The sequence below is a fragment of the Oncorhynchus tshawytscha genome, linkage group LG11, assembly GCF_018296145.1.
Source record: "Oncorhynchus tshawytscha isolate Ot180627B linkage group LG11, Otsh_v2.0, whole genome shotgun sequence".
Lineage (NCBI taxonomy): Eukaryota > Metazoa > Chordata > Actinopteri > Salmoniformes > Salmonidae > Oncorhynchus > Oncorhynchus tshawytscha.
Window position 1 is genome coordinate 14,824,504 of NC_056439.1, and position 13,254 is coordinate 14,837,757.

Consider the following 13,254-nt stretch of genomic DNA (forward strand, 5'->3'; position numbering starts at 1 on the left):
TGTCTGAGCCGTTGAATTGCGATTCTACTTTATCTCTATATTGACGCTTAGCTTGTTTGATTGCCTTGCGGAGGGAATAGCTACACTGTTTGTATTCGGTCATGTTTCTGGTCACCTTGCCCTGATTAAAAGCAGTGGTTCTGCTTTCCGTTTCACGCGAATTCTGCCTTCAATCCAGGGTTTCTAGTTTGGGAATGTTTTAATCGTTGCTATAGGAACGACATCTTCAACACACTTTCTAATGAACTCGCTCACCGAATCAGCGTATTCGTCAATGTTGTAGTCTGACGCAATACGAAACATATCCCAGTCCACGTGATGGAAGCAGTCTTGGAGTGTGGAATCAGATTGGTCGGACCAGCGTTGAACAGACCTCAGCGCGGGAGCTTCTTGTTTTAGTTTCTGTTTGTAGGCAGGGAGCAACAAAATGGAGTCGTGGTCAGCTTTTCTCCTGTCTTATCCGGTGTCCTGTGTGAATTTAAGTATGCTGTCTCTAATTCTCTCTTTCTCTCTTTCTTTCTCTCTCTCGGAGGACCTGAGCTTTAGGACCATGCCTCAGGACTACCTGACATGATGACTCCTTGCTGTCCCCAGTGATCGGCTATGAAAAGCCAACTGACATTTACTCCTGAGGTGCTGACATGTTGCACCGTCGACAACTACTGTGATTATTATTATTTGACCATGCTGGTCATTTATGAACATTTGAACATCTTGGCCATGTTCTGTTATGATCTCCACCCGGCACAGCCAGAAGAGGACTGGCCACCCCTCATAGCCTGGTTCCTCTCTAGTTTTCATCCTAGGCTTTGGCCTTTCTAGGGAGTTTTTCCAAGCCACCGTGCTTCTACATCTGCATTGATTACTGTTTGGGGTTTTAGGCTGGGTTTCTGTACAGCAATTTGAGATATCAGCTGATCTAAGAAGGGCTATATAAATAAATTTGTTTTGATCTGCCAGTAATTATTGAACTCAACCTGCAGGAGGTTTGTTTGTTGTGATTGAGTGGAGGGAAACAGCTGCGGGCAAGGTTCTGACAGATGGGTGTGTCTTGGTGGTGGGAAGGACATACCCACATCAAACCACACGCCCAAGCTAACTCACATTTGGTTTCTGTCATGGGGGCCAGCATTTCTTGAGGAGCAAGCAAAAAAACGAGGCCAAATCAGCGTGAAGTTCCCTTTAAACACCAACCTCTACTGGGTACCTTAATTACCCATTTAGTTTGAATCACCTGAACAGTTGCTCAGCAGGTGGGGACAGGGATTTGGGATCAAACACCAACATCGGCACAAGATTGAATCCTGGCTATGATTTATTTTTTTCTATCAGTGAAACCACATTATCTTGCTAAATGTGTTTAATTTAGTGTCTTAAGGATTTTGTGTCTTCAGCATCCCAAATAATACCACGGATGCACAGTTTAAAATGAATTGTTAACCTGCCAGCAAAAAGGATAAGTAGGATGTGAACCCAACCTTCTAACTAAATGTAGTGTACCAACGCTCACACCTATCCATTGTACCATGATGTTTTGATGACTGCAATGAGAAAACAAGTCTATGTAAACCAGAGTATGTGAGCAAAGTTGGGCAGTCGGAAATCTTTCTCACAGCACAGCACTGCTCCGGTGCTCTGCGAAAAATTGCTTGTTGCTCACAGGAAATAAAAACTACGGTCCAAATTCGCTCTATTCATTAAAATCACAATTTAACCAACACCCATCGATTTTTGTGACTATTTGGACCAACCATTCGGTTTTGAAGTATTGAAACCAAACCATATGATTTGAATGAAAATATTTTTTATAAACATGAAAAGCTGAAAGTGGAAATTTAAAAGATTGTGCTCGTGATGATCAAAGCTCGAAATTGGAGAGGCTGAGAAGGCAGATGCTCCATCCTTTGGGAATCTTGCTCTGCTCCTCCCTCCACTCCAGCTCCGCTCACATACTCTGATATAAACATCAAACATGCTGATATTTATTCCAATGTGCATTGTGTTACAAGCTCAGAGCAATTTGCAATTTCTCAGAAAAAAGGGTAAAGTAAAAAAAAGTGGATGCAATCTGGTATGAAGTATCTGGGGATAATATTGACATCAGAGTTGAATAAAATAGTGGGGCATCAATATGCTTCCAGTTCTGCAAAAAATACATGGACAAGGGGAAGTTGTGAAATGTTTTTTTTATGGGGGAAAATGTTTTCAATGAAAACAGATATTTGTTCCTTAATTGAACTATAATTCAATGATGCTACCGACATGCATTCCATCATACATTTTCAAGCAGTGTAATGGTATTGTTAAGATATTATATGGTCAGGAAAAAAAACATGCATCAGTATGCAGAAAATCCATACCCCTAAAGAAAGACAAGGGCCTCCCAGATGTGGAACTGTACAATGTGGCGTTTGAGCTGTCCAGAATGGCTAAGCAATGAGGAGAGAGGGGGCTGGGGAGAGATTGGACAGTGGTTTGACAGCTCCTTTGGACCATTACATATTCTATCCCAACAAAGAGCCAATAGTACAGATCTTGAGGGCATCAATTCTTTGCCATTCTAGGGCAGTGTGGTTGTCAATACATAAAAGAATCAAAGAGTCTCCACATAGACAAAGATATTATATGCTTCTCTATGATATAATCCTGCTATTTGTGTGGGGAAACTGTCAATAATGTGGGGAAAAAATGGGTAAGAGAAAAGTTCATACTTTGGGAGACGTTGAAGAAGAAATGGGGAATAAATATAACCTTTGTGATATTGACCTATGGAGATATATGCAAATGAAAAGCTGTGTGTCAACACTAGGTGGTGCCATTATGAAAAAGGCAATAATGTAGAATATTTATTTTCTCTACCACGCTCTGTACAATCAGATTCTTTATTTTGCCAAATGCTGTTAAATTTTTAAAAATTATTCCTATGAAAACTTGAGAATTGTGTGGCAAAGGGATTTTACAATGTGACCTACATACTGTAAGAAGACTTGGATGTATATTATTTCAAATATTTGGCAAGATGTCAGACAACCCAGGGGAAAAAGTATACAATTTAAAGTTTTTCAATTCAAAGGTTACATAGGATGGGTTTATCACAGGATGATGTGTGTTGGCGATATGAAGGGACAAAAGGAACTCTCCTTCATGCACTGTGGGAATGCCCAGATGTGCACCCCCTATGGGACAAAGAATTGCAGTGCATGGGAGATGGCATTGGATTGTACCTTGGTCACCATGGCTGTCTATTGAGTAACAAGTCTGAAACAAGGGGGATTTAAAATATGATGTTTTAGGTATTGTATCAGTTTAAAGGCTGGTCCTGAAACATTGGGAAAGCTCTCATGAGCCCATGTTCACAGAGTGGATGAATATGTTGATAAAAACAACAGTGGATGAAATCATGTTAGAAAAAGGCTGGGGACAAATAATAAAAACTCCCAAAAGATATCGGAATGATTCTTGTGTTTCCTTAATGGCACATAAAATAATAACATGGCCATGAAATAGCATATCATTTACCAGGGAGAAAATGTCCCCATGTATTTGTGTTTTTGTTTTGTGTAATGCGTTGGTTGTTTTGTGTTAAAGATGCTTTTAAAAAAAAATGGTCTCAGTTGAGTTGAAGAGGGTCTGATACAGATTGTTAGGAAACCAACTGCATAGTAAAGGTTGTATAAATCCCCAGTGAATATCTATGTGTGTAATCCTCTGTAGTACGCCTCAGCTACAGGCCACCTCCTGCTGAGCAGCAACTGGGTGCAAGAAAAGAAGCCACACTCAACAAAACACTCACCCACGTCCTCGCACAATACCCCAAGCAATTAAGATAAATTCTGTAATGATTTTGTTACTTCATCTTCAGTTTCATTTAATAGCAGGGTAAAAAAAGGGAAATTGTGTGCTTAAGGCCTAATTGTACAGTCAATAGGATAAAAAGCATGAAAAGGTTTTGAAAAATCCTACAAAGAGATTGGAACTTGAAGGCAGGGTAATAGTGAAGAAGGCATGTTTAGTATTTATGCACATGGGAGATGAAAAGAGGGACTTTCAAGACATTGCTATTACTCAGCATGAAAAGTAGGGCCTACAGGAAAAATACGAGTTAGTTATTGTTCTTAACTGTGCTCTCTCTCTTTTGCTCTCTCTCTCTCTCTCTCTCTCCCTCTTGTGTGTGTGTGTGTGTGTGTGTGTGAGAGAGAGAGAGAGAGAGAGCGAGAGAGAGAGCGAGAGAGAGTGAGAGAGGTGTGTATGTGAGAATGAGAGAGGGGAATATCTAACCTCTGTGTGTACTGGATGTGTGTGTGGATATGTGTATGTGCACTTGCACGAAGGTGTGTTGGTTTCTTTTTTGTCCACGCTGCACACACACCTTATCAGCAGCCCCAAACAAAATGGTATTGTTAAAGGTAGGTAGGCTATAATCACCTGCCAATGTACCATTCAGGAAGCCTCTATACCAAAACAGCATATTTGGATACAGCTTCAAGTAAGACCCAATCACACCTAAAGTTCACATTTCCACATCCTCATAACAGCTCAGTAAAGCTTACCAAAATGTTGGGGAAATGTGTGGAACTTTTCCTTGATAATGCCTGATGAACAATACATATTATTAGTTGACATAATCGTGTTTTATTGAGTTGCACCAAGTTCATCAATCTAACTACTGTGTTGAATATTCATTATCAGTGAAGCTATTATGATAAACAGTTTTATATAAACGTTGAGCTAGCAAATGTTTTTTTATTATATGCAGTATAGATCATCATTTTATTATGACGTATACACTAAGTGCTTTGAATTTGTCTAGGAAATGGGAAATGAACACGTCGCTTGCTTTTGACGTATTCGCACGATGTGCTTATTTTTAGTCCTGACCGATTTATCTGAAAAAATATCTATGAGCTTTTGTGAAAAATAACAGAAGTGATTTGCAAATACTAGTGCATTAAACCCCCCAAAATGTATTTCACACAATTACAACAATAAACGCTGTTAAATTCCTATAAATCTAGCTGTTGTACAGAAGTCAAGACTTCAACCCCCATAATGCATATGGGCTTTAGTTTAATCGAAACTATAAACAAGTGACGGGTTGAGAGGTCGAAGCGAGAAACCGGTTGAATGACAGCACGGCTGTACGTTTGGCTGTGATTAAGGTAAAACATCTTACCGACATACAAAGTACTGGTTTTCAGTTATCCGATAGCTAGTTATGAATTATATTATTTCACCTCACGTATATGTTTGTTAGAACAGTGCTATCTGTCTTGTTCCCTAACGCATGTTACAAAACGTCTTGCATAAGTGAATGCCATACTCTGTGTCTCATCACAGCCACTGTTCAATTATATTACACAGAAACCGATACTGGAAGTATTGAAATGTTCATTGATGTAGTCGATAGACTAGTGATGTAGCTAGTGGTAAAACAAGGTTGGTAAACTATCAACTCCAGATAAAAACGAACAACTACCGATATAAACCAAGAAATTACTTTTTTATTTTTATTGTTTGATCGCACGGATATTTTTTGTTGTTGCTGTGTATGTGTTGCTTTACTGTCCAAATCAAATGCCTGGATAGCCTCTCTGTCTGCTTGTTTTCGCTCTTGCTTTGCTTACTGCATTACAGCCTGCCTCTGCCTCACCAGCCTGGTCTCAGAGCATTTTGTATTATTCTGTATGTAAATCCGAGCCACTCCATTTTGTATGATATGCTACGTTTCGTATGGTATGTATTAATTTGTAGATGTCCGTCACCCATTTTGTATGTTACGAATTTGATAAACATAGAATACTGTGTTACAAATTTGCAAAATGTATGGTATGGTATGTTATGAATTCTAGCTAGGTGGCTAACATTAGCCTACCAGACGAGTTAAATAACAGGCGAGCTAAATAACTTCTATGCTCACTTTCAAGGCAAGTAACACTGAAACATGCATGTTCCGGACGACTGTGTGATCACGCTCTCCGCAGCCGACGCGAGTAAGACCTTTAAAACAGGTCAACATTCACAAGGCCACAGGGCCAGATGGATTACCAGGATGTGTACTCTGAGCATGCACTGACCAACGGACATTTTCAGGCTGTCCCTGACTGAATCTGTATTACCAACATGTTTCAAGCAGACCACCATAGTCCCTGTGCCCAAGAACACTAAGTTAACCTGCCAAAATGACTACTGACCCGTAGCACGACTACGACCCATAGCATCTGTAGCCATGAAGTGCTTTGAAAGGCTGGTCATGGCTCACATCAACACCATTATCCCAGAAAACCGAGACCCACTTTGCAAACCTCCCCAACAGATCCACAGATGATGCAATCTCTATTGCATTCCACACTGCCTTTCCCACCTGGACAAAAGGAACACCTATGTGAGAATGCTATTAATTGACTACAGCTCAGCGTTCAACACCATATTGCCCTCAAAGCTCATCACTAAGCTAAAGACCCTGGGACTAAACACCTCCCTCTGCAACTGGATCCTGGACTTCCTGACGGCTGCCCCCAGGTGGTGAGGGTAGGTAATAACACATCTGCCACACTGATCCTCAACAAAGGGGCCCCTCAGGGGTGCCTGCTCAGTTCCCTCCTGTACTCCCTGTTCACTCATGACTGCATCTCCAGGCAAGACTCCAACACCGTTAAGTTTGCCGATGACACAACAATAAGACCGCCTATAGGGAGGAGTTCAGAGACCTAGCAGTGTGGTGCCAGGATAACAACCTCTCTCTCAACGTGATCAAGACAAATTAGATGATTGTGGACTACTGGAAAAGGATGACTGCGCATGCCCCCATTGCCCGGGCTGTAGGGGAGCAGGTTGAGTGCTTCAAGTTCCTTGGTGTCCACATCACCAACAAACTGTCATGGTCCCAACATACCAAGACAGTCAAAGAGGGCACGACAAAACCTATTCCCCCACAGGATATTGAGAAGATTTGGCATGGGTCCACAGATCCTCAAAAGGTTTTACAGATGCACCATCGAGAGCATCCTGACTGGTTGCGTCACTGCCTAGTATAGCAACTGATCGGCCTTTGACCTCAAGGCACTACAGAGGTTAGTTCGTACGGCCATGTACATCACTGAGGCCAAGCTTCCTGCCATCCAGGACCTTTATACCAGGCGGTGTCAGAGGAAGGCCCTAAAAATTGTCAGACTCCAGCCACTCTGGTCATAGACTGTTCTGTCTGCTTACACATGGCAAGCGGTACTGGATCGCGAAATCTATGTCCGAAAGGCTTCTTTACATCTTCTACCCCCAAGCCACAAGAATTTGTTCTTAACTGACTTGCCTAGTTAAAGGTAAAATAAAAATAAATCCCGGAGTCGCCTCTTCACTGTTGACATTGAGACTGGTGTTTTGCAGGTACTATTTAATGAAGGTGCCAGTTGAGGACTTGTGAGGTGTCTGTTTCTCAAACTTGACACACTAATGTCCTTGTCCTCTTGCTCAGTTGTGCACCGGGCCTCTCACTCTTTCTATTCTGGTTACAGCCAGTTTGTGCTGTTCTGTGAAGGGAGTAAAACACAGCGTTGTACGAGATCTTCAGGTTCTTGGCAATTTTTTGCATGGAATAGCCTTCTATTCTAAGAACAAGAATAGACTGACAAGTTTAAAAAGTAAGTACTATGTTTCTGGCCATTTTGAGCCTGTAATCGAACCCACAAATGCTGATGCTCCAGATACTGAACTCGTCTAAACAAGGCCAGTTTTATTGCTTCTTTAATCAGAAACAAGTTTTCAGCTGTGCTAACATAATTGAAAAAGGGTTTTCTAATGAACAATTAGCCTTTTTAAGATTATAAACTTGGATTAGCTAACACAACGTGCCATTAGAACACAGGAGTGATGGTTGCTGATGATGGGCCTCTGTATGCCTATGAAGATATTGTAGCCGTTTCCAGCTACAATAGTCATTTACAACATTAACAATGTCTGAACTGTATTTCTGATCATTTCGATGTTATTTTAATGGGCAAAATGTGCTTTTCAAAAACAAGGACATTTCAGAGTGACCCCAAACATCTATGTGTACATGCATACAGTTGAAGTAAGACGTTTACATACACCTTAGCCAAATACATTTAAACTCAGTTTTTCACAATTCCTGACATTTTAATCCTATTAAAAATTCCCGGTCTTAGGTCAGTTAGGACACACAAAATGAGATTTAAAAAAAATAAAGAATTCATTAAAAATCCTACAATGTGATTTTCGGGATTTTTTTTCCTTCTCATTTTGTCTGTCATAGTTGAAGTGTGAACATTACAGGCCTCATCTTTTTAAGTGGGAGAACTTGCACAATTGGTGGCTGACTAAATACTTTTTTGCCCCACGGTATGTATATAGATAGTGGGGAGAAGAACTATTTGATACACTGCCAATTTAAAAAAAATAAAAAATTCTTTCATTTAATTTTTTTAGGGTTTCCTACTTACAAAGCATGTAGAGGTCTGTCATTTTTTTACACTTCAACTGTGAGAGATGGAATCTAAAACAAAAATCCAGAAAATCACATTGTATGATTTTTAAGTAATTAATTTGCATTTTATTGCATGACATAAGTATTTGATCACCTACCAACCAAGAAGAATTCCAGCTCTCACAGACCTGTTATTTTTTCTTTAAGAAGCCCTCCTGTTCTCCACTCATTACCTGTATTAATAACTGCACCTGTTTGAACTCGTTACCTGTATAAAAGACACCTGTCCACACACTCAATCAAACAGACTCCAACCTCTCCACAATGGCCAAGATCAGAGAGCTGTGTAAGGACATCAGGGCAAAAATTGTAGACTTGCACAAGGCTGGGATGGGCTACAGGACAATAGGCAAGCAGCTTGGTGAGAAGGCAACAACTGTTGGCGCAGTTATTAGAGAAGGGAAGAAGTTCAAGATGACGGTCAATCACCCTCGGTCTGGGGCTCCATGCAAGATCTCACCTCGTGGGGCATCAATGATTATGAGGAAGGTGAGGGATCAGCCCAGAACGGCAGGACCTGGTCAATGACCTGAAGCGAGCTGCGACCACAGTCTCAAAGAACCATTAGTAACACACTACGCCGTCATGTATTAAAATCCTGCAGCGCACACAAGGTCCCCCTGCTTAAGACAGCGCATGTCCAGGCCCGTCTGAAGTTTGCCAATGATCATCTTGATGATCCAGAGGAGGAATGGGAGAAGGTCATGTGGTCTGATGAGACAAAAATAGAGCTTTTTGGTCTAAACTCCACTCGCTGTGTTTGGAGGAAGAAGGATGAGTACAACCCCAAGAACACCATCCCAACTGTGAAGCATGCAGGTAGAAACATCATTCTTTGGGGATGCTTTTCTGCAAAGGGGACAGGACGACTGCAACGTATTGAGGGGAGGATGGATGGGGCCATGTATCGCTAGATCTTGGCCAACAACCTCCTTCCCTCAGTAAGAGCATTGAAGATGGGTCGTGGCTGGGTCTTCCAGCATGACAACGACCCGAAACACACAGCCAGGGCAACTAAGGAGTGCCTCTTCAAGAAGTATCTCAAGGTCCTGGAGTGGCCTAGCCAGTCCCCAGACCTGAACCCAATAGAAAGTCTTTGGAGGAAGCTGAAAGTCCGCATTGCCCAGCGACAGCCCCGAAACCTGAAGGATCTGGAGAAGGTCTGTATGGAGGAGTGGGCCTGCCTGCTGCAGTGTGTGCAAACCTGATCAAGAACTACAGGAAACATATGATCTCTGTAATTGCAAACAGGTTTCTGTACCAAAAATGTAGTTCTGCTTTTCTGATATATCAAATACTTATGTCATGCAATAAAATGCAAATGAATGACTTAAAAATCATACAATGTGATTTTCTGGATTTTCGTTTTAGATTCCGTCTCTCACAGTTGAAGTGTTACCTATGATAAAAATTATAGACCTCTACATGCTTTGTAAGTAGGAAACACTGCCGATTTCGCAGGTTATCAAATACTTGTTCTCCCCACTGTAGATTGAACTAATATATATATATATATATATATAAGTCTCATCATTGGCCTGGGCTATTATTTTCATTGAAGAAGTAGCTAGTCATTTCGGTCATTTGTGTGGTATGAAAATAGATTCTGCTGATGTCTTCTGTCGCGTAAAATAACAAAATACATTTCATGCCATTTTAAATGGCTAACATGTTTTCCCCTATTTGGTGAAATCCTAAAAACAGCTCTGCCCAACTGCAGGCTGTCACTTCGCAAATGCAATTTCATAGAAGCATGTAATGTTTTATTATAACCGAGTGGCTGCGGATCAGAAAAATCAATCGAAATGTAGCTTCTGCGCATGTGTATATTCTATACTTTATATGCTTGGAGAACCGGCTACTCAGGCTAATGGTGATCGTTTTAATGAAGTTAGATCAAAGCAGAGTCTGTTTGCAAGATCACATGATAGTATTCTACAGAAGCCGAAATGTTATAGCATCGTGTAATGTTACTGTTTGACAACCATCTGCTCTAAAACTTTACATCAACCTGAAACAACAGTGTAGGATACTTGAAAAACTACGATTTAAATGAATATCGGCATGAAACTGATTTCAGATCAATGATTGGTATGCAGATGCTGCATGGATGTTTCACCGTTAACTTTGTACAGAACTAATATAATGACAAACGCCAGAGTTCTGCTGACCACACCCCCTTGGTTGAAGCAATTGAAATGGTAAAACCAGCCGATTTCCCAGAAACATGCAATTTCACCCTTGAGGTAGATAATGTGTTGATTTCCCTACCAAACAAGGCAAGTGAATCCGATGGTGTCACTTATGAGGTTTTTTAAAGGCCACACGGCCCCAGTCCTCCCATGCCCTCATGCATATCTTCAATGCCTGTCTGATTAATGGAAAGGTACCCTGGCTGGGTGCTCTTATCCACGGAATTCTAAAAAACATTCAATGTTCCAGATGGTCCATCTATACTGAACAATAATATAAACGCAACGATTTCAAAGATTTGACTGAATTACAGTTCATAGAAGGGAAGTGTGATCCCGCAGGGGAAGAAGCTGAGTGTGGAGTTCCTGGGCTGCGTTGTTACAATGTGGCCTGCGGTTACGGGGCCAGTTGGACGTACTGCCAATTTCTCTAAAGTGACATTGGAGTTGGGTTATGGTAGAGAAATTAACATTACGTTCTCTGGCAACAGCTCTGTTGGACATTCCTGCAGTCCGCATGCCAATTGCACTTTCCCTCAACTTGAGATCTGTGGCATTGGGTTGTGTAACACAACTGGCCTTTTATTGTCCCCAGCATAAGGTGCACCTGTAATGATCATGCTGTTTAATCAGCTTCTTGTTATGCCATACATGTCCGGTGGATGGATTATCTTGGCAAAGGAGAAATGTGCACAAGAAAAGAAATAAGCTTTTTTAAAAATGGGACCAACACGATACATGTTGCATTTATATTTTTGTTCTGTATACATGGAGAGACAATTCCCTCTTTCCCTTTGTCTGTAAAGTGTTCATGAAATGCTTGCTCGCCCACATACTACCATGGCTGTTAGATACAGGCATTTTTTTCCCAAACAAAAGGCATATACAGACAGACAGACAGACGGCATGAATGAGCATGTTTTCTGCATATAAACTGGAATTGCTGTCTCAAAGCATGAACTGATAAGCCCCCAACACTAGTGTTCTCTCTGCATGAAACATACAGCTGTCATGAATGTAAGTTTAATGTTGCTAGCGGGGGGGGGCTTGTCCATGAGTATTCAACCAGACTTGAAATGATTGACATTTCCCCTCTGCCTGTGGTCATGAAGCTAGATGCTGTGAGAGCGGTGGCCTAGCAAAGATTCAACATCTGCTTGCCAATGTGCTTATACCAAGTAGGTTCTGAGTGACATTAATAACGAAATCATTCAAGTGGTGAGAAAGTGGCTATGCTTAAACACACACCACACGTGACGTTACACTGCTACCAGACTGACTCACCTGTTGAACATGCTCAACAGAAACGATGCGCCAGTTTGGGACTTGGTCCAGAAGGAGAGAGGCTCTGGCTAACGGAAGTGGAATGTGCCACTGACAATGAGGACAACTTCCTGGGCTTCAGGAGGAACACCTATTGGACACTTGTGCTGCGGACTTTGTAGTCTGGTCAGACTGGCCGGACCCGTGCAACCGGAGCTCAGATGGGCATGGACTGATACGCAAACTGAGCCAATGACTGCCTCTGATGCAGTTGTGGCAGACCCCTGTGTTGTGGAGGCTTCTGTCACCCATGACGGAACATCTCCTCCTACATCAAGGAAAACACTCCTCGGTATCAGACTGATGCAGCTATGGCAACACTGGCCTAAGTATGCAGGGAAAACTTGCTGCTCCAGACTGCTGACACCTCTGTCTCCCATTCCATGTACTGTACCAGAATGCTGCCATTGGCGAGGACATTCTCACCTCTACTGTTAAGCTGAGACTGCAATTTCAACCAACAAAATATAACCTAGCACTCTTGTACCCTGCCAACCATGACCCATTTTGTGTTCTTCATGAGTCAAATGCAATGGAGTTTGTTTCCCTTGTTGTGAATGGTTGCTGTTCATACAGTGTTTTGTACATTGTTAGACATGACTGCCTTGTCGACCTGATAGACAGCGAGGTGAGACGAGTAAGTCTCACCAACAGAACACATTTATAAATATTATTGTGGTTAAGAGGATGGTTTGATGTTGCTGATGATGTGTTTTCCTGTGTGCCAAATATGCCAGAGGGAGGTGCTCATTTTGGAAGTGGCTGCTCATTTGATGGCTGCATGGAGCAGGTCTTTGCCAACAAGTTTCTTAAATACCAGCCCCTTGTGGCACGCTTGGACAGCCTCTGGTGTAGGTGCAAGCTGGTTGCACCGATATTTGGACACGTACATTGGCTTACAGTGTGTGGCCTCCAGATTGCGGGGCTACCAAAAACTAGGGCTGCTCTGTTTCATCTTTTGGGGGCACCCTAGCTGTTTGGAGAAGGTGGTGCTTTTTGTACCCTTGACTGCTATGCATACAGGGACATTTGGAATGTTTTGGATCCTTTAAAAAAAATATAAATTTGAGTAATGGATTCAAAGAAAGTATTTAAAATGTGCGTGCACAACATAAGCCTGTTGTCATGCTTGTGTGTCTTCCATATGTCACTCAATGCCAGCCTGCGTGTGCTCATTCTAAGTATGACAGTGGTGACTATTGCTTGAAACACTGAAGTTGTTAAAGAAATCTGATTTAAATG

At 41.7% G+C, this 13,254-nt stretch overlaps 1 protein-coding gene across 1 annotated transcript in view; it reads left to right on the forward strand.

Annotated features, from left to right (window-relative positions):
* Positions 1-5,052: 5,052 nt before the first annotated feature.
* Positions 5,053-13,254, forward strand: part of adck1 (aarF domain containing kinase 1) — a 159,431-nt gene continuing 151,229 nt past the window's right edge. Inside the window, exon 1 of the mRNA XM_024436825.2 lies at positions 5,053-5,159. The gene's annotated coding sequence lies outside the window, so the exon portion shown is untranslated. The remainder of the gene's footprint in view (positions 5,160-13,254) is intronic.